Below are 25,971 nucleotides of genomic sequence, written 5' to 3'. Positions count from 1 at the left end.
CCTTTCCTTTGAAAACTTTAGTACTGAAACCCCCCCTGACCCCCACCATTTGGAAGCAGTAACTTACAAATACAGCCTAGAACTGCCTCTATGGAAAAGTACCGAAATTTGGCCAAGCTGTGTGTTTTCATTCCAGCCTTCCATCCCACCGCTGAAGAGGCTCAGGAGTTAACTGCTGGGGCAGCCACTTCACAAGTGAAGGATGGTAAAAATCAATGGCACCTGAACCTAGTTCATACGGCAGCAGATCCAAAACAAGCCGCAAACAGCTCAGAAACACATAAGGGACACATCTTCCATGCTGAGCCTTTCCAGCTATCAACCAGGAGCCTGGCCTTGGCACACTGAAGGCCAGAGGTATACTGAGAACTGATAACAGAGCAAGATACAGGGGAAGACGCAACCAGAACTAAGTCTCCAAGAACACCGTCTAGGACCTGATGGTATTCACTCTGAGCTCGGTGGCAAACACCCTAATAATCTCAGTGGAGTAGAAGCTGGTTCCTAGTACTTTACTCACAATCTGCTCTTCCACCTCTCCTGTGATCCCTCCAGCTCAAAGATAAGGTACACTGGCAAGGCAAGGCAGTGAAAAAGCATATGTCCTTGCTTTGAGCATGGTAATCTGTCTGCAAATAAATGGAGTACAGCAGTCCTGAGTGCAGTCATGTATCTCTCTTTGTGGATATAAAGTTTGTAAAAATTAATAGATCAATCAAGCTGAAGGCATAATACACTCCAATCTGCAGCTGTAAACTCAATCTCACAGATGCCTGATATATCACGTTAAATCCCACTCTAATTACCTTTTCCCAAATCTTTCCATCCATGCAAGCAGCGAACTTTACACAGCTGGAGCATGGGAAGGGGTATGAATCACATCAGCATTTTTCAAAGGGACCACTTAGGAAGAAGTTCTCAATTTGCAGTCACTCAGTGAAAGGGAAACAAATAAAACCTTAAATGGCCTAGCAGCAGCTTTGGGGATAGATAAGATTTGGAAAAAAAAACCCTGTGATCTCTTATGGTGTAATTAACCATAATATAACAACATACAAGTAAAGAGAGAAAGATAAGCAAGGGCAGAACCCCTACAGAAACCCAGTACCTGGAGATACCATCATCTCTCTTGCCTATATGAAGTGATGTGTGACAGTTTGCACCTTAGGGGGCGGTCCAGCAAAGATACAGCATTTCAAGAGGGCATACAGCAATGATTTTATTAAACTTGGACTAATGTCTGAATCTTTTCTTCATTCCTGGTTTTACACTGATGAGTAACTTCATTTCTATGATCATTCCTCTTAGATTCAGATATAGGTGTAGATAGAACTAACACATTATTTATGTATACAGGTCTCTGCATATATTAAGTTCTCTCTTTTCACTTTGCTCCTACAGAAATAATATTAAATGACAGAAAAGAATCTTATTCAGACTGTGTCCGAGACAAAGGAGGGAGTCCCCTCAGTCTTTCAAACTAAAACTCCCCAAAGTTAAAAAAATGAAAAGCCTCAAGTGCTTTCCTGCCTAACAGACCTATTCACACCAGTGAAATTACTCAAGTGTGCAAACGTTTGCAAAGAGGGGCCTGCCACTGTAAGCTTCCCACACACATCTGATTACAAAGCATAAGCCAATGAGTGAGTCTGTTTGACAGCTCTCACATACACATAACAGCACATCCAGGGGCATTTGAATGTGTGAGGGCTGAAATAATCACAGCTGTGTTTGGACTCTGCTACGTGCATGTTCTCGTTCAGACCCTGCAGGATTCAAACCTCTGCCACCTGGAACAGCATTGCCAATGTGTGAAGAGCAAGACTGTTGCTGCACTACTGGGAATGCAGCTCTCATTTAAAACTCACCTCTTTAGAACAACTTTCTACAGACAGTTCCAGGTGCCTGTCCTTACTGAAGGCCATGTCAACTTTTACAGACAAGTTTTCTGTATTACTCAAATTTCTAAACACAAAAATGGGGAAAAGCATCATTTGGTCACTTCGAAAACCCCCAAATGATCAAACACTTATTTTATCATGTTTTCTCTAATTCAAAAATTATTGTGTGAGCAAGCATGTGAAAAACTGAAAGAGGAGCTGAAAAGCTGAAAGTGTCACTTTAATACTGGAGAAAAACCTTTATTGGAATCTGTCATATCTTTGTAAGGAAATGGACTTAATCATGTAAAAAGCCTTCTTACATTTTTCAACTGTTTTAGCATATGCTCCCAATTATAGCACTGGCATTTTGATAACAGCCAGATATTCAAGCTCTCCGTTTCATAAACAAGCATCTTGTCAGCTTGGAACTACACAGAGAGGAAGCTGCAAAACCAAAACCACACTCTGCATTACGCTATTTTTAAGACAAGCAAATCAGAATCCACCACTTCTTCATGAGGGGAACTTCTCCAGTTTCAGAAGACACCATGACTGACCAGAGGGAAACGCCTCTTACAGTGAAGCACGAGGCTATTTTCTGAGACTTTAATGGACTTTGGCAAATGTGAACTGTACCTTTAACGCAGATAATGAAAGCTGGCCTTTAAAACAAGTGAGACAAAAAAAAAGCAAAAATTATGCAAAGTAGGCATTTTTCATAAACAGCTGTTAGGTAGGTATTTATTCAAAAATACTCCAAACTAGCAGGCATTCCCCAAAATTAAATGGCGATATATATCCACGGGCTGTGACTAACACATAGAAATGCCAGTTTGAGCAGGACCAGCCAAGAAAAGCTTCATTGGACTTCTCTGACTTTCTAAACCACTTTTCTAGGGCAGCAGCACACAGTGACACCTAACCAAGAAGCTCAGTCCAGAACACAAGTCGGCTGACCACGCAGACTAATTTCAGAAGTAGGTACTGCATAGGTACTTTGTAAGATAAATGAGATCCCAGGTCTTGTGCCCTTTGGTACCTTGCGTCAGGCCTAAGGGGATTTACCAAACAGAGCAAAACATTAGATTGCCTTTGTGTTTCAAATGACCAAGAAAATCTCTGCTGGGATGAGTGCAAGCAATGTTATTTGCTAACAAAAACCCAGTATCAACTGACCTGGTGACTAGGAGTGGTTTTGCTGCCACACAGCTGGGAAAACTAGTCTGTGAACTGAAAAAGACAAGACAAGATAAGACAAATCTGCAACACCAGAAGTCAGCAGCACTATGTGGTACATGTTACATTCTAAAATAGTTGTAGTATGTTCAAAACTCCCACTATACTTCAAATATAAGTTTCAGTCCAGGATTTTTACATTTCCATCACAACCGCTGTTATAAGGATAGTCTCTGGCTATGGAGCTCTCCAGGTGACTCACAGATTTTATGAACCAGTTATCTTCAGCAGTCTGGCATGACTCTTCAGATGTATTTAGCTGCAAGATGTGATTGTTCCCTCCCTACTGTCACCCCCCAAGTCTCCTGATTACATTTTCTGCTTTCTGTCCTGTTAACCTTCTGCTGCCTATGTTATATTGGGTCTGGTCTATGACATGAAACTCCCTGTGGCAAGAGCTCTGACTGCATCTTTCAGGTACAGACTGTAATTTCTCTGCAGGACAGTCACCAGTAAAAGTTATGACACCAATTACTGTGCAGTCATATTCACATAAGCGTTAAAAAAACACGGCTTGTGGAAGTCTTAAAAACGCCTGCTACTGCAGATGACTTGCTTTCTGTATTTTCCCATTAGCAACACATGAAAATGGTTCAATAGACCCCTTTTGGCACCCTGCTTGCTTTGTGACTGCAAGCATTTTCTTTCCAGTTGATGATGTAGCTTTTTGATTTGGTTTGGATGAAGTGCAGAAGGAAGGAGTCATTCACTCTGAATAGCAGAATATTTGTTTCACATGACTCATGCTGAACCGAAGGCAACTTCATTTTGGTCCTGCATTGGGACCAACTCTCCACTTGCTAACAGCAATGAACTGGCAGTATTCTGGGACTGCTGTTTTCTACATGTTCATTCAGCATCCCCTGCAAAAAAAAGTCTAATACTGTAAGCCCTTCAGCTTTGCTACAATAGAAAGGCAAACTAATAAGAGAACACACCATCTCACGGAGTCTGTTCCCAAGGCACATAATAAGAGGACAGTCAAATCAGTGATCTTCCCAGAGGTATTAAAATTATATTTGACAATTTTCACTAGCCTGAAATTGTTTGCATCTAATAACCAACTGTGAATTCTCCTAGCTCCAAGGCAGTGCTCCCAACTCTAACCTTTCCTCCTGCCCCCTCTGACACACAACTCTTTCAAAGACATGCAAATATGAAATAAGCTAATTGAAGTATATTGTGTCTCTTCCCTTTTCTTACATATAAACACATATACATATGTATATACACACACATATATATAGAACAGGACATGAAGAGAGATACTATCACATATTAATGCTTAAAAAGGTATTTTGTCCCACAGCATCTGTTTGTTTTCAAGGTAGCTATGAGTACACATGCTCAGGACCTGTGACTATGGGTTTTAATAAGCTAGACCTTAAGCTCACATCATCTGTACTGACTCAAAATGCCTGGCTCCTACAGAACTGCCCGCCAATGACACCGGTTGAGCAGTTTTAAGCACTTTATAGAAGCTTACAGAGAGACACATCAAATAATTTTCAACTGCGGTTTAGTCTGGTTCTTATGTCTCCCACTGAATTTCTCATTTCAGACAAGTTAGGCTGAATTCAATCATCCAAGGACCTGATCTATCTACCCACATTCCAAGAGGTGGCTTACATTCCAGATGAGCAGAACTCACAATGAAAAACCTGATTTGCTGACTACTTGCACTTATTCTATGACAGGTTTTGTCCATTAAATGCAGGAACAGTGAGCAAAGTAAATGCATTTGAGTAGATGCTTTTGCAATGGCCACATCAATTAACAGAACTTTATATAATACCACATCTGTACCGCTGTGTAGTGTCTCAGTCTCGTAATTTGTAAATTATTTATGCACTCATTCTGCGAAGACTGATGGATAGTCTCAATGCAGAACACCTGCATGAAGAGGTCCCTCAAAAGGAGCAGGAATATACCTGTGCATTGCTCAGTAAATGCAGAGATGCTCAAAGTAGGAGGACTCTAAAATTGGCAAAAAAAATTTAAAGCGCGTCATCTTTGCCCATTCGTCAGAAGCCAAAGCAATACTGCAATGACCAAGAAACAGCTGCCTATTAGGCTGCGACCAGAAATATCTTCTGCTAAAGCTTGAAATGCACTATTTATATTTATCTTTGGCTGAAATTCATCTTCTCTCCCATAGCTCACACCGTATTTCGAAGTATATGGAAAGATGTTTGTCGCAGCTAAGATCACATCAGCATAAATTTTGAGACAAGCTATTTACACAAAAAGCAGACTTTTTAGTATTCTCCTGGTTACAACTATTTAGAAAGAACAAAAATGCTTTGGTAGTCAAATTGAAATAAATATTTCCTAAAAGCAGCTCAGAATCTCAGAGAGCTGCACATCTTTGGAGGTCTCCCCCTCTTTGTGAAAGTGATTAAATCTTTAATATCTCTGCTTCTGCCAGTTGTAGTTCATTTAATGCAGACCACTGGGACTGGTTTAAAGAGATTTGGTTTTGTTCTTTTTATTAATGTATTATTTATAAAACTGTACGTAGGACTGGATCAGCATTTCCACGCTAAGGACTCATTTTCTGGAACATGGAACATGTTTTTACCTGGTGCAAATAGCATTCTTCCCTGGCTGAAACTTAGCATGGAGACTTCCAGTACCAAAGACACTTTTTATCCTGCTTGCTTTTGTTCAAAAGAGAAGAGAAACGAATTTTTTGCTTCCGATATGCTCGGTTCATTTCAAATCTTCATTTTTGTTACTTCAATAAGGACATGTTTTGATGCAAGAACTTTGTCATATGTTTTCCTCATAAGCCACAGTAGGGACCATATTCAACAAGCTATTTACATTACTTATTTTACCATTTCATTAGAATGGGTCTTTATGTTATTGGCTTTCCCATTTATTGCACTAAGAATTAAGAACCTAAATAGTCTGTTGTATCTGGCCCAAAGTATCTGCTCCATTATCCCCTCTCAAATCACAGCCAGAAAAATCTTCTCCCAGCTCTCAATTCTTCTCCTCTCCTATTCATAGTTACTGATTTTAATTCAGAAATAAAACCTAAGCCCACAACTCAACATGGGCGTCTCTGCAAAGAGAGGGAAAGAGACCTACACTAACATGTTTTACAAACTCGACAAACACATTTGGAGAGTCTCCTCCTGCGATCTGCCAGTGTAAGACAAAGAGTTAATTTGCAACACATTATCATATTATTCATGGCAAAGGAACGGGGCTTACTGGCAAGATCCTAAGTCATTACCTGTTTCGTGTCTGGATTAACAGATAGACACTGTTATAAAAGCAAAGTTGGTCTTTGCATGGAGTTTATTTTTTACATACATATTCTGAGAGCAAAACTCCTTGCTGGCATGTGAAAGGGGCTTCCAGCCAGAAAAATAATACCACAGGAGATGTATAAAGAAAAGATGCGACTGGAGGATTATCAGCAGCATAGAAGGTAAGCACGGGTGTTGGACAAAAGCCATGTCTGTGACATGAAAAATGCTGCTGATAGAAGCAATAAGGGAATAATTTGGCTGCAATTACTGTCCTCTAGGTCATGATTTGTGCTGCTGTCATAGTCTCCAGAGGCCACAGAGTGTCCAGCTCATCTGCCAACATTGTCCTGAAGAGCCAGCAGTGAGACAATTTTTCCTGGGCTCTGATTTAAGAGGTGAGATGATGCCTGGTTCATTATACTGCAACGGATTCTTAATATGGAGTCCTGAAACCACTCTCCATCCCAGAATCAATAAGCAGCACAGATTATAGGTGTTGCTACTGACTTTACTGACTTCGCCTTCAGAGGGATAGGCTCTGGCTAAGACCCACAGAACAGAGAATGTTTGTCAAAACCAAGCCAAGAAATGGAGCCTCACACCCTGGGGTGCAGGGCGTGTGGAAATTTTGCAGGAAAGCTGCTCTGTGTCAGGAAACTCCATATCACTTCACAGCAAGCTCAGGTTTGACAGCTCTTCGTTGAGATCCTTGGCTATGACTCTGCTTGTGAAGCAACAAGAGCTTGCAGGATGGAGCCTCTCTTTAAAATGTCAAAAACCCCTAAGCGTCCTATTCCAGATGACCAAGACTGTTTGGAGCTTCTATGCTAAAATGCAGCTCCTGTTTCCAGTAGAAGTTCTTCCTAGAAAGAAGTTTCTCCTACCTTGAAGTGCAACAACATGCTGAAGACAAAGGATACGTGTGTAAACAGTGCTTTGGAAACAGATGCCATCATCTTCTGCAAGCAGACCAGGTAGCAACATGAGAAAAAAAACAACATCCTGGTACACAGTAGCACAGCACTAAGCAAGAGCAATCTGCCCAGGCTATGTAGCTGGCTGGCTAACACCATTTTCTGTGTTCCTGCTGGAGATGTCACAAGACAAGAGGGGGAGCATCACAGAAGCTTAGAAACTATGCAGTTCCAGACACTAAGGCATTTTCCTTGTACAGAAAGACTAGAATAATTACGCGGCTGTGTTTGTCCTTCAGCATGACTCCCCGTGGTTGCCAAAAGACTCCTGCTGCCAAGACACAGCACTATATACTCATGAGTCAAACCATAAAACTCACGAGGCTAACTAAAAAAAACCCAAAACACAAAAAACAAAAAAACAAAACAAAACAAACCCCACCAAACAAAAAACCACGTGAGATTTTAAAATATAATAATTTTTCTGTTCTTTTATTTCCTTCCTGTTTTTAAAGTAGGAGATGCAAGATATTGAAGATGTTTCAGCACTGGCTGCATTTCTGGGCAACCCCCTAGTTCCCATAATCAGGGCCCAAAAGAAAATATCAGCTACCCCAGGTCTAACATGACAGGAAAAGGAAAGCAACAACTTCACAAGACACCCATCCAAGACAAGAGCGTGAGGCTGGTTCTTGGTCTGTTTATATCAGCTGGAATCGTACTGTGGATTGTAAGAGAAGGCTCCACACCCCGTGCCCCCAAACACCCAAGGGAGCAAAAGCCCGGGCAGGTACCATTTTGGCTTTTCTCCAGTCCTTGTCAAAACAAGGAGACAAAAAAAAAAGCTAGCTTAAGAAAAAATCGATCAAGCTTTACAATGGTATATCTGAGAACGTAACATTTACACAGGAGCTGTGCCCTGTCTTAAACAGGGGCACTAACTGCACCCTGGCTTTGAAGAATTTCCTTGGGGCAGCTTAAGAAGTGTTTTTAGGCTGATATGCTGGATTTTTTTACTGCAGCTACTAATGTATGTTTTCTTCTGCTGTTTCCGTTACAGGTCCGGTACCCCCAGGAAAGAAACAGAAGCAGGGAGCAGTACCTTTTAAAACTGCAGTAGCAAGATTGTCCAGAGCTCATCCATCAACACCCAGAAGATGCAGCTCTGTGAAATGCTCAGGAAGATAACTGGACTGTGTAAGAGAAGACACCAACCACTATTTTAACCAGCCCAGAGGAGTTCAAAGGGTCAGAAGTGATTCATTCTTGCCCATATACTTACTTAATAGCATTTTCAAGGGCTCATTTCAGAACCATCTAAACTGCAATTCCAAACTATATGCACAATGATTTGCAGCAATTACTGAACTTTTGTGAAAGAGAGGCTGGGCTGGATGTTTGCCTCTAAATATCATATGTCAAAACAGCTAGGATGATCTGGAAGGCTGGTGAGTAGATGCTTGTGGTGGAAGGTTTCAGACATTGAGATTTAGGAGCATGCTTATGAAAGCTGGCTTTAGTCTGGGAATATACTCACCTTGGTCCCTTGTTCATGAATCAGCAATCACCTCCTGCAGATGATAGCTCAGAAAGCCTGCCGGTCCCTGCTCTGAACTGCCCCATAGCAGCAATCCTCCCTTCTACCCAACTGACTGCAGACATAGTAAGACTGAGCCTGGTGCACCCTCCCCGGCTTTTGGCCATCCACTGGAGCTCCCACCCAAAGCACCCCAAGGTGGGACTGCAAACCCAGGACACAGGCTTTGCCCCTGGGAGGAAGGCTTCATCACACAACAGCACGGCTTCGACAGTAAGCTGCTCCCAAGAGGAGTAATGTCTGCTCCTCACTGGCAGGGAAGGCAGCTCCAAGATCTTCCATCTTCATTGAGAGGCACAGTGAGCTGATTCAGGTAGTTTAACCATCCCAAAATAAAGAGATGTTTTTGTAGGACCTGTTTTTATGTGCCTGGGTACCAGTTCAGAAAAAAGAGACAAGAGCAAATGGTAATGCAAAGGGAGGTCAACGGAGGGGCAGCTGGCCCTCACATCAGCTGAGCGTGGTATGAGTCTACACCTCAAGTATTGGTACTATTTGGCATCTCTCCACCACAGATGGGATGGACGTATAATAGACAGTTTTATTTCTTTGCCTATGAGTAACAACTCTGTCTGCCTCTCGCCCATCAGTGCAATACACCAATGTCCCCTCCTTTAGATATGGAGAAGACAGATCCCACAGACACCTCAGCTTACAGACACATACAAGTGTTCAGGGCTTTCGATAATTAGTTCTAAATAAACTGCAAATTTGAAAGAGGAACAGACCTCACACTTCTCTGAATATAGCTAAGTCTGTCTAGTTATTTAAGAGTGTCAGTCATATTCCTCAGTTCGAGGAAAAAAGAATAGGCCATTTTTGTTATATCAGTGGTGAAAAGCACTTAGCAACTTGGACATCCAAGTGGAGAGAATGTAAGAGACCCTAATTTCAAAGAGCTCAGCAGCCACATTTTCCAAGCCAGGATCTTCTCCAGCACTTCTAGTGGCGTATCAAAGATTTAACATAGCCTGAAGTCAGGACTGACATTTGAAAAATCTTGACCAGTTCACATCTGTGAATCCTTTTCAGCTCGTGCCCAGAAATCAATTTGCACATTGGATTTCCCAGGAGAATATACTTCACTCTGTGAAAGCAAGCCACACATTTGAAGTCTGGATTTCAAGAGAAGTGTTCGTGATGTAGCTGTAATCAAACTGAAACCAAGAAGAGAGGACACTGAAGGCTTGTGTCTGAGAAGAACAATCATGACTCTGCATTTAGACCTGACAAAAAGGAGACAGGGAAATGGGAAAATGAATTTTGAGACCAACAGTTCAAAACAAAACATCCTCACCTGAAAATAAATAGATGTCATTGAGATGTCTAAGGATAGATTGAAGTTTTATTTCGCTTAACAGAAGAATACCGTTTCCAAAAACATCTCTGAATTAAAAACTAAAAGAATTAACACAGTACAAGAATAATGTGACAAAATGTCTAACTTTGAGAAACAAAGCACCAAAAACCCTACCACATAAGTGCTAGCATAAAAGGATCTAGAGAAGCATCTTTCTCTTAAGTATTCATTGCAGTGTTTTAGAAATTACATAAACTCAACTTATACCACCTTCCTAGGGCAGCAGTTCAGCAAACTATTCAAATGCATGCTTAAATATTCTGATTCAGCAAAACACGAGTACCTAAACACACAAAGCATCAGCAGGGTATATAACCAAAAAGAACTCTAGTAACCTCTGCTGCACTAATAAACATCAAAGCTAGTAACCTGTCAGCCAATATCATACTTATCTTGGTGTTGGCCTGATTACAATAATGGAATGATCTCTAAAAGCAAAGGGGACTTCAGAAAAGTTACCAGGAATTGTTTTTTCATATAACTTTCCCCAGGTTATAAAATAGAATCATGCGAGGATCTGGCCTAAAACTTTCCAGTGAGAGTCTTCCTATTTACCTTACTGGATCTTAGACTGAAGGATGTAACAGTATAAGCCCAATCACACGATACTGAAAAAAAAGGGGATTTTTGTCAGTGGCTTCAGCAGATGTGGGACCAAGCTACAGGTGAACACAAACAAGGTGGAGAAGCAGCCTGGGGAGTAAAGATGATACTGCAGTCCTAATTCCAGAATGTGATGCTCAGATGTCCGCATCTAACTCCACGTCTGCTCACCTGAACAAAACCAGCCTGGTTTCCAAAGGTCTGAGCAGCCACAGATTTTACCAACTCTAGCAGCTATTGCAAGAGTCAGCATTTCTGAAAGCAAACAGCTTTTATATAAGTGCCTAAAGGACATCTCTGCTCCAAGGCACCCAGCTCTGAACATCCTAAATTTCTTTTTTCCCATTGAAAAGTTGAGACTGGGGTTATAAAATAATAATAAGGTGTTGGTATTGTACTGTTTACTTTGTTGTGAAAACTTGCCATTTCATTTCCAATTTAAAGGGATTCAGTATATCTCCTCAAGTCTGTGTTCTTGGGGACATGTGGACACAAAAAATATCAGCTTTTATTTAAAAAAATATAGGCTTCTAGCTCTCATGATAACAAAAACATGAAAAGTGAAGACATTTATAAGAGACCCCAACAACAAACTAAGAGTTGATTGTTAAAACAGCTCAGGTGCTGAGGAAGCCTAGAGCACACTTTTTTACTAAAGCCGGCAATTCAGTATTTACTATTCTGCTTGGACTTGCAAAATCGCAACCAAAATGTTGCAACTTGAAATCAGAATAGAGGCAAAAAAATTGACCTGTGTGCTGAAATGCCATTTACCTGTCTGCTAATTGCCTGATTCGGGTACCGTTTTGAAGACTTCATGTTACAATAGGTGAGATGGAAAGAAATTTAGTTCCATAAAAAAAAAAAACAAAAAAAACCTCATTGGCTTCAGCTACTTCTAGAAATTTAGAGAGTTAGGTTAGCATTTGCATTTCTGCATACCTCCAGGGGATGAAAACAAGCTGATAAGATTATAATGGCACAGAGAAATCAATGTGAAAAGCCATAAGCTGTCCTCACAGTGCCAATGTGAGCTGTGAGCCTGCCTGCACAAAGTTCAATCCCATCATAATCAAAAGATGGATGGTCTTATCAGATGGAACTGGGTAAACACAAAAGAGAAATAAATCACACCTAGATGAGCTGACTTGAATGTGGAAACAGCGGCACTTAATTTTTCTTTAAAGGTGACCACTTAGATTTAGAGCAATGGAGTAACTTTTATGAACATTTTAAGTACTACATATCTGTATTAAAGTATTCTTTGTCTTGCTAGAATACAACTATGGGGTGTAATTCTCATTTACAGCAGCAACTGCTTTCCACTGTCTGTCAGCGTAAAGAGACATAAATGTAATTTTCCAAATTTGAAGATCCCTTTGTCTTGCCAGAACAAGAAAAAACATCCGAAGTGTGAGATGTTTGTCTGGGTTTTTTTCTCCTCTTAAAGAGAACTGAAACTATGTTAAAATAAAGTGTGACATATAGGGGAAAGAAACGTAGCTAGTCTCTTGATATTCCTTACAGCAGGAATTAATCTAAAAGCTGTTTCAAGTAACTAACAAGACCCATACCCATTAAAACCTACGTAGATCTAATTGCAAGAGAAACAGAAACTGGGGAGGTTCTCACAGTGGAGCTTTTCAGGATCTATCTGAAATTTCAATGATCACCAGGAGGACTTCTGGTACAAGTAGGAAAAAGGAACAAATTAGGACTAGATGGTGTTCACTTGAGAATTTTAAGAACACTCATAGTTGAGACAGCTGGATTACTGGAAAATGAAAACGTGAAGCCTTTAGAAAAGATTTCTTTAGAAAAGATCTAGGGAACTACCGGCCTACATGACCAATGTTTGTATCTAGCAACTTTGTGAAGCCTATAATAAAGAACAACAGATACCCACACAAATACAAGCTTGTTGCAGAGTCAACACAGCTGCTGTAAGGGGGAGCCCTGCCTTTCCAGCCTCTTAGAGTTCCTGCAATATGTCAGCAACCGTGTGGATAAAAGCGATTTATCTCGCATAATCTGGATTTCAAGAAGAGTTGTGACAAAGACCTTCATCTAAAGCTCCTGAAAGCTGCAGTATAAGAAGGGAAGTCCTTGCATAGAAAAACAATTGTTTAGAAGTTAGGAAACATAGGATAGGAGTAAGCATTCAGTTCTCAGTGAAAGTAGGTCATCAGTGAAGTTTCATTAGGAGCCGACACTGGAGTAGGGAAGACAACATTATAAATCCATAGCTAATTAACACATTGAATACTACATGAAGTTCTGGTCCTCTCACCTCAGACAAGATAAATTAAAGCTGGAATACGCTCATGGAAAGACAGCAAGAATGATCAAAGGTACTGCTCTGTATAAGGAATGACTGAATAGTCTAGGACTCATTAGTCTGGAAAACACCTGACTTAGGGGGACAAAACAGAGGTCTGTAAAAGGATGACTGGCATCAGTGTGGATAACAACTGATTGCTTGCTGTCTTTTCCAAGGCATGACCTCGACTCTACTAAGTGAAGCTAACAGCATCCCTGTTCTTCACACAAGTAGGATCACCCTGAGAAAGGACACTGTGGGTGCAAGAAGTTTACATAGGCTCACGAGGAGACTGAATTGGGAAACTGAGTTTTGCTGTTAAAAAGAACACTGGATCTGGAAACTGCTCCTGGGTTTCCCTACTCAATCAGGTCTTTAAACTTGATCATCTTGCAGCTGGGCAGGTGAAGCTGTTCAGGGGCTACTGCAACACGTAGACCATGCTAATAATGTCTCCCATAGCAAAGTAAAAGGAGCCCTACACTGAAGCTTCTACATAAGACTGTATTTATTTTTACCTTCAACTTAGATCTCTTCCTCACATCTATGAATACAGAGTCAGGATGTACACAAACATCCAACCTGAAGTCTTTCCATATGTTGCATTAGGGAACCAACTGATGTTCATTCTGGAGTTGCTACCTGTAAGATGAACAAAGAGCACAACAGGAACAGCAGCTGTTGCAGAATTATTGCTCATCTCCTGGTTTATCCTATTTCCACTACGAGGAAATCACAGCTTTGTCCAGTGTAATTTGAAAGATGCAGCAGGCACTTGCCATAAATGCTGGTCACATTTCCCCAGCTTCATTGCAGACTCCTTGCTGATCTGGAAGCAGAAAGCTCATTAAACATGACTCGTAGGTCTAAGAGTTAACTTACAGTACAACGGGAAAGGTCTGTATTAGCTCAGTCCAGAAGGTGGCCACACTTAATTGCTTCTTTCATCAAAGACCTGTTCCTCCATGAAGAATGGTAGAAAATTGCTGATCATTATTACCAATTTGCTGAGACACTTAAAACATCAATCTCCTTACACAGAAACCATTTGCTGAAATTATCACCATTTACGCTGTCTGATGAGCTTTTGCTCCTCTTTGCAATTTGGAAGTAGGCCACCCCATTAATAGATTCCTAGACAGGTTTAAGCAGGAAGGCATTACTGTGCCCCTGCTAGTAATAACAGTAGCGTGGCATAAGTACCAGCAAGCCCGCTGAAAGGCAATCACAGAAGTGTCTATAAGCTTCCTGTGCACCAGGGCTTGTGCAAAATTAAATTCCAGCCACAGAAATTAAAATCAGGACTGGTTTGTTAGCGTAATGAATGGCTGAGGTCTTACAGAATAGTTTTCACTCTAATGAACTGAGGACAGAAACACCAGCAAAGTAGCTATTTGACTCTAAAATAGAAAAAAGATGGTTCTCTGGTCCCTGCTGAATTAGGCTTGGGATAGAGCTAATGGCCTAAAGATGACACATTTAGGTCCAGATTTATGCAATCTTATTCCAGGTACTGCTGCAAAGGACTACCCTCAAGAGATGCCTGGAGACCAGCAACAGCCTCATACCCTTCACACCTCACTGAAGGGCCTGAAGTTTAGGGGGAGGACTCTGGGCCTCTGTTCCTTTATCTGACCTACCCCCAATCCCCCTTCAAGCACAGCAGTTGCTGATAAAGACAAGCCAGTCACACTCCCAGCTCCTTTTCACAACAGGATCCTCAACAGCAATCATTTCAGCACAGAAAGAAGCAGCACAGAGAAACTGGTATCAAACAGAAGGGTGAGATTCTTCACAAAGGGCAGTTCAGGAGTCATTTCTGCCATTTATCATCACACTGAAATGCTTCAGAGTCCTAAAAGCATCCTTAGCTCCTTCCCATGTCCCACTCACTGACGTTAAGGCCATGAGCAGGAACATCATGATACAAAAGCAAGAAACGAAGGCACAGGAGGTAATGGTCCGGGTGGCTATTCTTCCAAATCCTGACTAAGCATTCTTGAGCACCCTGAAATCATTGCTACATTGTTCCCATGACAGCAACTCATTTTATAGCAGTTTAATTCCACCCAAGACTTATATGCAATGTTGGAAATCATTCAAGTAGCTACTACCGTCTTCCTCCCACAGATCCGCAGCATGTGAGGCAAGATTCAAAGCTTATTTCATTATTTTCTGGCTGAACATGTGCATTCAAGAGGCCACGCAAAGAACTGTCACAAGACCCAGACCAGGTCCAAATGCAGACATTTCCAGAGCCAGATGAGTATTCTGGAAGGAGAAGGTGGGTGCGGCATTCAGTTGGCAGCTGTGGCACAGGGTGCTACTCATCTGGCACAGCCCTTACGCAGCCCAGCAGGCTGTCAGGCTCCAATCCCTTTAATGAAAAAAGTGAAGGAGGCTTGAGTATTAAATAAAGCAACCAAGGATAACACAATACCTTTGCTCAGCTTTTGCTTACTCAAATATTAGCTACTTAAAAATCTAAGAAGAAAGAAATACAATAACCAGACACACCTACAAGTAGATTCCTGGAGTTATGCATTTACCATTGCTGTACTACCAAAGAACATAGGCAAAGTTAAGTAACTGCAAGCTTGCAGGCTACCTTTTAAAACGTGCTTCTGGTCAACTGTGGAGAGCTATGAATTCCCTTACAGTTTAGATGTTAAACCTGAAGACACAAAGGACTTCAAGTAATAAGTAGTTAAGTGCCAGCCAATTTTAAAACAAAATAATTAACATGCATGCAAGATGGCATTTGTCTTGCAATTAGTTACATGCCACATTAAGTTTCTCACCAGCCTGTTCATTTTCAGCCCCTTCCCTCTTGCTTTTCAACTCCATCCAAACAAGCCAGAAATAGCTCTCCAATTCTTAAAATGCCCCAGCTCCAATCTCCAGTCATTCTGCAATTCAAAGCAGTCTAAGAGCTATATAATACAGCCCTCCTGGCTACAGTCCTTACAAAGGTATACGCTAATCCAGTTCTCATTAGGGAAATTATCTCTGCTCCACCCTTTTATGCCATCTTCTGCTCAGGAAACATCTTTCTCTGCGAGGCTGGAATAAAACTCACTGCACCAGCATTTCACTAGGAATACGAAGAAGAGAGGAGATGCATCAGGAGACCAATACCTAAGTTAAGCAAGGAGACAGGCCTGGGCAGCCCAGAGCCTTGAGAAGTAAAGTAACTCTAGTCTCACATCAAGCCTGGCTGGAGGCTTCTGCTCCCAACTTTTCCCTGGGACCGCTGTCACCTAGGGCCATCACCATGGCAAGTAATGAAGGTACAAAAGCAAAAAAAAAAAAGCCAAGCATGCAGTATGGCTGGTCCAGGGATGCTGTGCGGTCTCATGTGCAGCCAATAAGCCTTGGTTATTAGCTATTCTGAATAGCTACCCTAAAAAAACATCTTCTGTAGACCTTCTGTTCTGTTTAAAGGTGCAGCGACCTAAATTTGGATCTGTCTGCTAAGCCTGGCACATCTCTGAAATTAAGCTCACCAGCAGCAGCAACAACAGAAAGCCAAGTGTGGGAGCCAGCAGAAAAAAAAAAAAACCAGAAGCACAGGCTGCACAGTTCCAAGGTGGAATAGATGTTTGCCTCCTTGCTGGCAGAAGAAATACACCGTTGTTCCAAAAAAAAGGAAAATAAATCCCAAAACAAGACAACAAACAAAACAAACCTGACCCCGCAAGCTTTAGGCACCCTCCTATTGAGGCTAATTATGCAAAAGCTGTTTTTTTCCAAGGACACCACCAGACTTGGGTGGACAAATCCCACTGGTACAGGCAGCCTTGCTGAGAAGGCATTTAAGATGAGGCAGATAACGTTTAAAGCCTCCATTCCCACAGGAGAGGAAATTCCCAGACTTTGTGCTTGCTAGGACACATTCAGCTTTCACTCTGTCATACATTGAAAATGTCTCAAACTCACTGCTACTGCTTTTCTCGCACACCAAGTGTGGTCAGCAGGTTTGGGCCCCCTCAGCTTCTTCACAACCCCCTTGAAGTGGGAGGGCACCAAAGGATGGAAGAAAATATTAATCTCCTTCAATCTGCTGGCAATTTTCCTCATAGTGCAGCCCAGCATGTAGCTTGCCTTGTTCACAATGTCAGCTCATCTTTAACATTGTGTCTGCAGTGACCCTATGGTCCTTCTTGGTAGGGCTGCACATCAACCAGCTGGTTCCCAGCCCACCTAATGCTACCATCCAGTTCAGTGTATGACCAATACTCAGATTTATCCAAAAACGATACCCATTTAACCCCTTTAAGGTTGGTGATGCTGCCTCTTGTAACACAACTGTAGCAGACATGCCAAGTAGGAGTAGTATGAGCCATGCCAACTGCTTTGCTGAAGTGGTCAGAAGATGCAGAAGTTTGCAGGATCTGGACCAAGGCAACGACTTAGTAGAGGCCCAGGCTAGTTTTTAATTCAAAGGAGCACACATTTGACTAAAGTTTGTCATGCAAACTTCTCACCTGGGATTTCCTAATTTCTGTTTAAAGAAACTTCTTGTGCTCACTGATTGGTGAGGTTGGCTGTGGTCCTGCAAATAGTACCAAAAACCATTCTGCACTGAAAAAGCACTGCAAATATTTCGCAGAGGCCACAAAAATGAAAGCACTTTGATAATTGCTGTTTTGCTGGGGAAAACAACATTTTCTAACCATTATAATTTTTTTTTTTTTGCAGGCACAAACCTTTGCCATTTCAAAACAAGGCAGCTGGTGTGCGTTTACTGTTGTTTATTGTATTGCATGTGAATGTTTTCCTGTTACCTTATGATATCATGAAGGGCCAGAACAAGGTAAGCCCATACATTCCTAGGACAGTGAATACTCATCTTTAATAAACTGTGTAATATCTAGCACAATGGAGCTTTGATCCCAGATCAGAAGCTCTAGGTACTACCATACAAGTAAATAACAATATTCAACCTGGATAACAACAGAAGCCTAGATAAGCAAGTCCTAGCAAATAGTTGCAGCAGGCAATTGCTTGGCAGAAAAACAAGCACACAAAAGTGAAAAATAAAAGCAAAAGGATTAAACTGAAATTGCAAACTTCCTCTTGAATATTCTATTAGAACTGACAGAAGACTCAAAACTCTCTGAACAGAGTCTCTTTGTAAATCATATTTGCTATTATCTCCTTCTAATAGCTGATTAAGCCCTCCAGCCCAACAAGCCATGGCAGACCACTATCTGATCCCTGCTCACACTGATACTCAGACTGTTCTCTCGGGTACGTAGGCTGCCTCGCCGGATAAACCAGAGCATACATCAGAAAATAACTGAGCACCACATTCCCTGTCACTTGGCTTTTCAGCTATATTTGTATAAAATCACACAGGACAGCAAAATATTTTCATAGGTAGGAGGCATTTAACCACCACAGAACAAGTGAAGTCGAAGGCCAGAAAACCACCACCCAAGCCAACCTTGCTGCAGAGCAGCATTGCTAAATCAGCAAGCCAGACTTCCCCCAAACAGCAACAAGGAAAATGCTGATATTTTTGACAGTGTTTCCGAATTACAGCACTTGCTCCCACATTTATGCATGAATCCAGTCATTCCTACGTCATCTCCAAGTAATACAGGCAAGTTATAAAATGCATTAATAACTTTCAGATATTTGCCTAAAACTGGGTGATGCCCAAACCCCCCTGACTTCAGCAGGACTTTTGCTTTCAATTCAGTGAGAAGATCTGAGTGGTTTAGTAAGGCTTTGGAGCTATGGACTCCTCTTTGGCCAACATAAACAAGGCAGATGGGATGAGCTGCCACTCCCGACATATTTCGAGCTGAATAATTTTGTAGACTTAATTGTGCTTGCTGGGACAAAACCATCTGACCTTGTCTCCTTCGTCTGTAGTAGGAGTTCTGCTACTGATTTTCAGGGAAGGAATCTCAGTGTCTCATTTCACGTACCCAGAAGTTCACATTAAATAGGTAAACCTACAGGAGATTGGCTGAAGCCAGCTACCTCAGCAAAACCCTCTGGTAACAATCCTGAAGCCCATGAGCAGAAAGGGTTCCTTCCATGTTCATTAAGGACAACACTGATACAGTATCAAGCTAAAGTTACTCCCTTATTAAGATGCTTCACCCAAAAAGAGGCTGATCTTAAGCCAGGCGACCTCACTTACCTGCTGCTTCACTTCTGCTGAAGAGTCACCAGCTGCTTTTTTTAAGTACCATACATGAAGTGCTTGCTTATCTGGACACACTGTTTCCTGGAAACCAGTCCCACCTGGGTCTCAGGGTGCAAACACTCATATTCCCACAGTCTAATAAGGAACACTGATTCCTCCTATCACCCCTCCAAAGCCTTCACTTTCTCTCCTTACACTTCAACATCAACGTTACACCACAGTGTGACATGAATCTGCATGCACTGCAATGTCTATCAGTAGGGCCTTTTCTTGCAGCTGCTACCAAAGGAAAAATCAAACAGGATTCTTCCTTCCAATTAATTCTGCTGCTGAACTGGCTAGAGGAATCGGTACTGAGCAGTGCAACGCTTCCCCACCACTACAGAATAGATCAACACCAACACCAGGGCTTGACTGTGCAGCTTACTCACATCAGCAAACACTTGTTCACATAAAAGGGCCCCCTGATTTCAGGCAAATCACTTCTGCAAATACATGCACTTCAGTATGAGCAAATGGTGCAACAGGAAGACTGAAAAAGCAAGAGACAAGGGTATAAGCAATTTAAATCACTAAGCCTACACTTGTGGTACCTCATGTTTTTCCACATAGAGCCTTTCTCTTCCCATCTCCTAATGGACTTTTTACCCCCAGTCTTAAAGAGCTGCCAAAGTCAGCTCTGAGGAAGACAGTGACCTGACCACTACTCGCAAATGTAAAGAAACTCAGCTTGAATTCTGCCAGCTGCTGCTCCAATGAGAAAAGGAAATATCAAACCTGATCGGCTTCCTTAGAGCAGCACAATAAGACACAGTAGTCTGTGAGCTACCAGGCTAAGCGTTCAACAAAATGAAGAGTAGCAAGAGAGAGGTATTTTGGTCTGGAACCATATGGACGGCTTGGAATTAATATGCTGGCTGACACCTATCAACTACAATCAAAGGTGTATCTTAAAACTCACCATAGCAACACCATGATCCAACCACTCACTGCCTATTTCTGAGGAGAACAGAGGAGGAAAAGAAATAAAGAAGCTAAGTCACTACTAAATGCATTTAAACATTTCTGCTCCTCAAAACACATCTCATTTAACAGAGCTGGTGCAGATATGACAGAGGGATGCAGGGAAGAACACTGTTCACTCAGAAATTTGCCAGCTTGTATCTATATTTTGGATCCATCTTGAGTTTGCATTGAGCTGCAAAGGAGGGGGGAGATGACAGGGGAGAGGCCAAGGCAGCAATGCTATCTCACTCTTCCTACTAGCTTGCAACTGTAGGGATGTCAGATCTTTCAGCTTGTACAGCCGACAGGCTCAGCAGTGCAGCTTTCAGATTTCCGAGGTCCCCATTAATCATTTCCCCAGAGCTGCATGGTAGACAGATTCATAATTCATGACCTTAGGGGAAAGGGAATTCAATTTTTGTCATACATCTTCATGCAGGACCTTTCCCCATTGACACAACAGTATACACCTTGGCAGCTAACCGATAAACCTGCAACAGATTCATCTCAGCCTTGAGAAGCAGAATGGGTCAGCTGAGACATACCTCTGGACGCCTGAGCTCCCAGAGGTAGTGTCCAGACTGAGTATCGACCCCAAGTCACCAGTGTGTCTAGGGAAAGGGCCGACAGCTTCACTTTATTTTGTTTAAGCTCATACATCTGCTAAAAGAGCACTTTGTTTCCCAAGCTCTTCCATCCCCACAGCTTAGGAGAGGCTGTCTTTATTGCCAGTGCCCAGATAGGAGCCCAGACACCAGATCAGAGTTGCATCGTCGTCTCTCTGCTCAGCGACACTCATATCACCCTGACACTCATATCACCCTGAGGGGGCTTAAAACCTGGTGCTGTCAAAAACACAAAAGTGAAGAGGAGCCTTTGTTCCACAGTAGTTACAGTTTGGAGATTGTGTGTGTGGAGGGGTCCAGAGAAAACAGAAATGCAGACACATAACAAAAGAGCTTCCTTTTATAATGCAGATTGAGGAAAAGTAGATTTACTTTCCAGCAAGTCCCAGAGATACAGAACAAAGGAGTGAATTCACAAAGCTAAAGGAGCCCCATCCCACACTTACCTTGGAAGTGTTTGTAGATATGCTGGCAAAATTCAGACTATGATTTTCTACATTTTAATTCTCGAGAGTAAGACAAGGTCTCCAAGAATCCTGCTGCCAATTCGGGCACCTGAATAATACGTGGAAGTGTTTATTACCAAGCAAGTCTTCCTGGGACACAGGCCGTGTTGATAGTCCAAAGCTGGCACCAAAGATGGGAAAAATCAACACCACTTTCGACCTTTAGCTGCAAAGGTATCACTTTCCAGCACCTATTTGTACTTGACATGAAATCAGCTTTGGGATCCATGTTTAAAATTTTTTCTAACAGTGTCTGACTGGGTAGGCACAGCCACACTGTAGAAAATAGCTTTGTTCCTTAATTCAATTTGTGCCTCATAGAGGATGGAGCATTTAGCAAGAGTGAGCAAAGCCTGCAGTACATTTTCCTGGGAGTTGTGTAAGGATAAGTCAACAAGCAACAACTTAGACTATACCAGCCTGTTCCAGCCCAGCAGGAACAACTTTCTACTTGCTAACTGCTAAAATTAAAAAAACAAAACAAAAAATCCACCAAACTAAAACTATTTAAAAGAAAAAAAAAAAAGGAGCATATTAAAGAAAAAAGGATCACAGTGTTTCCTCACAGCAACCTAGTACTTGCAATATTGTTTGCACAGTACATAGAGCGATGAAGAGGTGCTCCATCATTACGTCTAAGGAGTTTGGTGACAAGCCTTGCCACTTCATTAATTGTATATCTGCTCACGCAGATTCAGCTACAGGATGCTCTGAGGTTATCAGTGTTCCTGGTTGTCCCAGTGAAATTTAAAAAAGGTTCACCCAACATTATGAAAATAAGGAAACTCATGCTGCTGGTAAAACATAACCTTTTCAGACAACAGCTGCGAGCTGCTTCTGGTCCATATGACATTTTATGCCAATAAGGACTTTATCAGCAGAGAGCTGCAGCACAAAAAGATGATATTGGGATTGAGGCCAGCTGGAGTTGTTCCACTAACACTTCTGTACCTCACTGCAACCAACACAACCTTATCCCACAGCTCCTATGAGATACAGGACACTAACATCCTTCCCCATGTCTTAGAGACCTGACTGTGCAGTTTCTGTGTAACCAGAGAGGGCAATAGCCTCAGCAGATGGAAAAGCACTTGCAGAGGGTGTCCCTGAAAGAGAAAGCCCTGGGATGGGATGATGGGCCACTGAGCTCTTGCCCTCTTTCAGAGTCCAGTAAGGGTTTTAAGAGTCTTGCTCGGAGCCGACTCAAACTCTGGCATGGTGAGATTTTTAAAACTTCCTGGCTTTCGAAAGGTATGAGCAAATGCTTCACATGGCAAACAGTTCCCTGCCCAAGGCCAAGCAGAAAACATGATAAAAATGCTAAGGCATTAGCATCAACAGTGAAGCAGTGATTGCACACTTGCTGCTGGTCCTCTTCCCCCAAAAGAGAAGTCTAACACTCTGGTTACTATTTTCTCTTTTGGGCTGGCAGGGGATTTTCGCTCATACCTTAGAACGCCTTGACCTTCTCCTACAGTCTGACACATGGCAGCAGACTTTCCAGCCCTACAGCTGAATTATGCAGGGCTTTGCAAAGGCACCAGTGAAGTGACAGTGTTGGGGTGGGGGGAGGAAATATCAGACTGGGCCCTCAAATGTGAATTCTTAGGGGTAGAGCTCTGGGTTTTTGTATGTCCCAGAAAATGAGGGCCTAATTTCACTGGCACGGGCTCTGACACTATGTTAGTTAGGGTGCATAAGGAAAGAGCATGGTATGAATAGCTTGGTCAAATTCAACTCTGATCAAGCTAATGAGACTCTCAGCAGATTTTTCAAGCTTTACACATGACAACCAATCAACTACAACCTATATTAACATGGCAGGGAGGAGAAAAATCCTCTTTTCTTCGCCTAAAGTTATGCTTGGATGTGAGACTTTTACTTATCTTCCCAGAAATACACTCTTTCTTTCACGTCTCATCCTGGAAACAAGAGCTGCTGGGTTTTCTTCAACTTGCTGGAAAGGGATGCTGGCATGCGAAAAGGGGACTCACATGACATTTCTGAGAAGGGCACTGCAAACTCACTCCGAAAAAGCTACTTGTGTGCCCTTCAGCACTGGATAGCCTGCCATTAACAGTGACACATCCACTTCCCTCTGCCACTCACTTGGAGAGTTACACAGTGCTCATGCCCTGCCTCCCAGTAAAGGGGCAAGAAGCATGTATGTTCATACCTAAAAAAAAAAAAAAAAAAGTAGAGAGGGTAGAGGTGGTTGGGTTTGTACGCCTCCTTCCACAGAAGCAACTCGTACACAGGAAGCTAACCCAGGAGAGTAGAAGAATGGTGAGATAAGAACAAAACCAAAAAACTAAACCCTTGTCAACCCACCCTTTCTTACCTGAAATTAATTGATATAGGAAAGATTCCAAATTTAAAAGGAAAAACAAGGAAAATATTTAGAGATTAATTTACAAATGAAAGTCTGTTCTTCATGTACTTTGCTGCCAAGATAATTTTCAGTATCCTGTGTTTCCTCTGTGATATTTGCTAGTAATAATTACACTGAAACAGCACAAGAGTACTGTCTCCTACAAGTTTAGGTGTTAGCTACAGGAAAAAAGTACAAATATTGTACTCTAGTTTTCAGAAGGCTAAAAGCCCTCCAGTTTGCCCTGCAGCACAGAATACCCATGAGAACGAAACCAAGGTCTGACATTTGTTGGTCAGAACTCAACAACATCAGTGACCACATTAAATGTGTCCCACTCTGCTGGGGCCAAAATTAGGAGCAACGTGATAACCCACAATACTTCAACCCTATTCATCTTCCAGCACGCTTGTGAAAGGCCCTCAGACAACCTGTCTCCTCCAGGCTCCCACACAGCACATGTGCCAATGACTTTAACACCAGCCTGATTTCTCCAAGCCTGCTGATGGGCTGATGTCTTTCGCAAACACAAAGATCCAAACTCATGAACTGTAATTACAGAGACTGCAGATGAATCCAGATTAGGGAATCAAGTTACAGGACAGGTTTTACTCCGGACTGTCTCTTCTGGTTATCATAAGCAGTTGGGCCACAATTTACTTTCATCTGAAGGTAGTCCAGTTTGCATACTCCATGCTCCCCAACATGAAATAGAGCCCAGGAAGTGGAGACTACTCCACAAGCAGAGATTGTATCTGCAAAGCACAATCCTTATCTGAACAAAAATACTACTGGCAACACCCCGAATCCCCTCCCACTGCAGCATGCACAGCACAGCTCTCAAGCTCAAAACCAGATGAGACCTTAAGTATGTATTACACTTTGGTATGTGCTATAATCCTGGTGGTACAAGCATGTGTGTAAAAACAGATACTTGTTTTTTCTTTCCTTTCTGAGGCTTGTAACTCACACATGGACCACACCTCATCTAATCAAGAGTCAGAAAATCACCAGAGCCGAGATCTTGAGGGTGATCACGGCTCCCTCTTGCTAATAACACGTTTTCACACAGGATCCATATGTGCCTGATTCGTGCAGGTAAGCTGGAGGGAGAGAGCCCACCCTCCCAATCCAGTCATTGAAAATGCAAATGTGACAGCCTGGGCCACAAGTCAAGCCAACAAAAAGGGGAATTTAGGTTTTGGGCTTCAGACATAACTGCTCAGTAGTGGCTCTCCTAGACCCTACATACACAGCATTGCAGTGGGCAAAGAAGGGAGAGCATCCTAACACTCTACCAGGAGTCCCTAGAGCTGCCTCTTGGTAACCTGCCTTGTCCACAACTCAACTACGCCTGCGCATCTTTGGTCAGTGAGCAACTAGGAAAGAGCTTTTTTTCCTAGCCAAACTTCTCAGTGTGAACTGCCCAGACTCTTTTCCAATTATACTGTATGACACAAAGCAAAAAAGAAAAAAAGAAAAAATTTCATGGATCACGCATGGAAAAAAAGACAAAAGCCTATTTTGGGTGACAAAGGCCTGACATTTCAAAGTGATGGATCTGTGGTCTTTCTAAGGAGTCAGCCTTGCAATTTGCAGCCCACATTACAGCGCTCTGAAGCTATTCGTGCCAATTTGCCAATGCCAGTATTGTGTTTGCATGCTTGGCACTTCTGGACTATTCCAGGATTTCCCCCAGCGCTGACTGGACACATTCTTCACCATACTAAGAAGGGGGTGACCCATCAACTCAGGCTGGGGGGAAGTGTGGATAATTGCTTTCAAGAAAACACAACCACCATATTTCTCATGGGGGAACAGCTCGACCCTGCTCTCCCACCCAGCAGACCAGAGCAGCTATGCCAGCTCAATGCAGCTGCACACTGCCTGGTATTTATAAGGAATTTGACATTTATGGTCTGATTTAGTAAAGCATAAAGCTCAATCTGTTCAAGAACTTGCTTTATCTGATTTGCATTACCCTTCTGCCCAGTTGGCTTTGGTGCATGCCACCTGGCACTGGTGCTTCTTGCGGTGTGAGTGCTCATGTTCAGTAGCAGCAAAGGGAGCCCCGAGCCTCATCCCCAAAACTGCCCAGGCTCATCCACTGCCAGGGATGCTCAC

General features: G+C 42.3%; 1 protein-coding gene across 8 annotated transcripts in view; it reads right to left on the bottom strand.

Annotated features, from left to right (window-relative positions):
- OSBPL5 (oxysterol binding protein like 5) overlaps nucleotides 1–25,971 on the bottom strand; it is a 182,328-nt gene that overhangs the window by 94,876 nt on the left and 61,481 nt on the right. Inside the window, exon 1 of one of the 8 annotated variants that reach the window (XM_087745736.1) lies at nucleotides 21,417–21,438. The exons of the other annotated variants lie outside the window; for them this stretch is intronic. The gene's annotated coding sequence lies outside the window, so the exon portion shown is untranslated. Of the gene's footprint in view, nucleotides 1–21,416; nucleotides 21,439–25,971 lie in introns of those variants that run through there. 8 annotated transcript variants of the gene reach the window in all.

The sequence above is a fragment of the Nipponia nippon genome, unplaced genomic scaffold (assembly GCF_047370975.1).
Source record: "Nipponia nippon isolate SJK-2023a ecotype South Korea unplaced genomic scaffold, ASM4737097v1 scaffold_10, whole genome shotgun sequence".
In the NCBI taxonomy this organism is placed as follows: Eukaryota; Metazoa; Chordata; class Aves; order Pelecaniformes; family Threskiornithidae; genus Nipponia; species Nipponia nippon.
The sequence above is the reverse complement of the archived record's forward strand: the minus strand, read 5'-3'. Positions and strand labels throughout refer to the sequence as shown.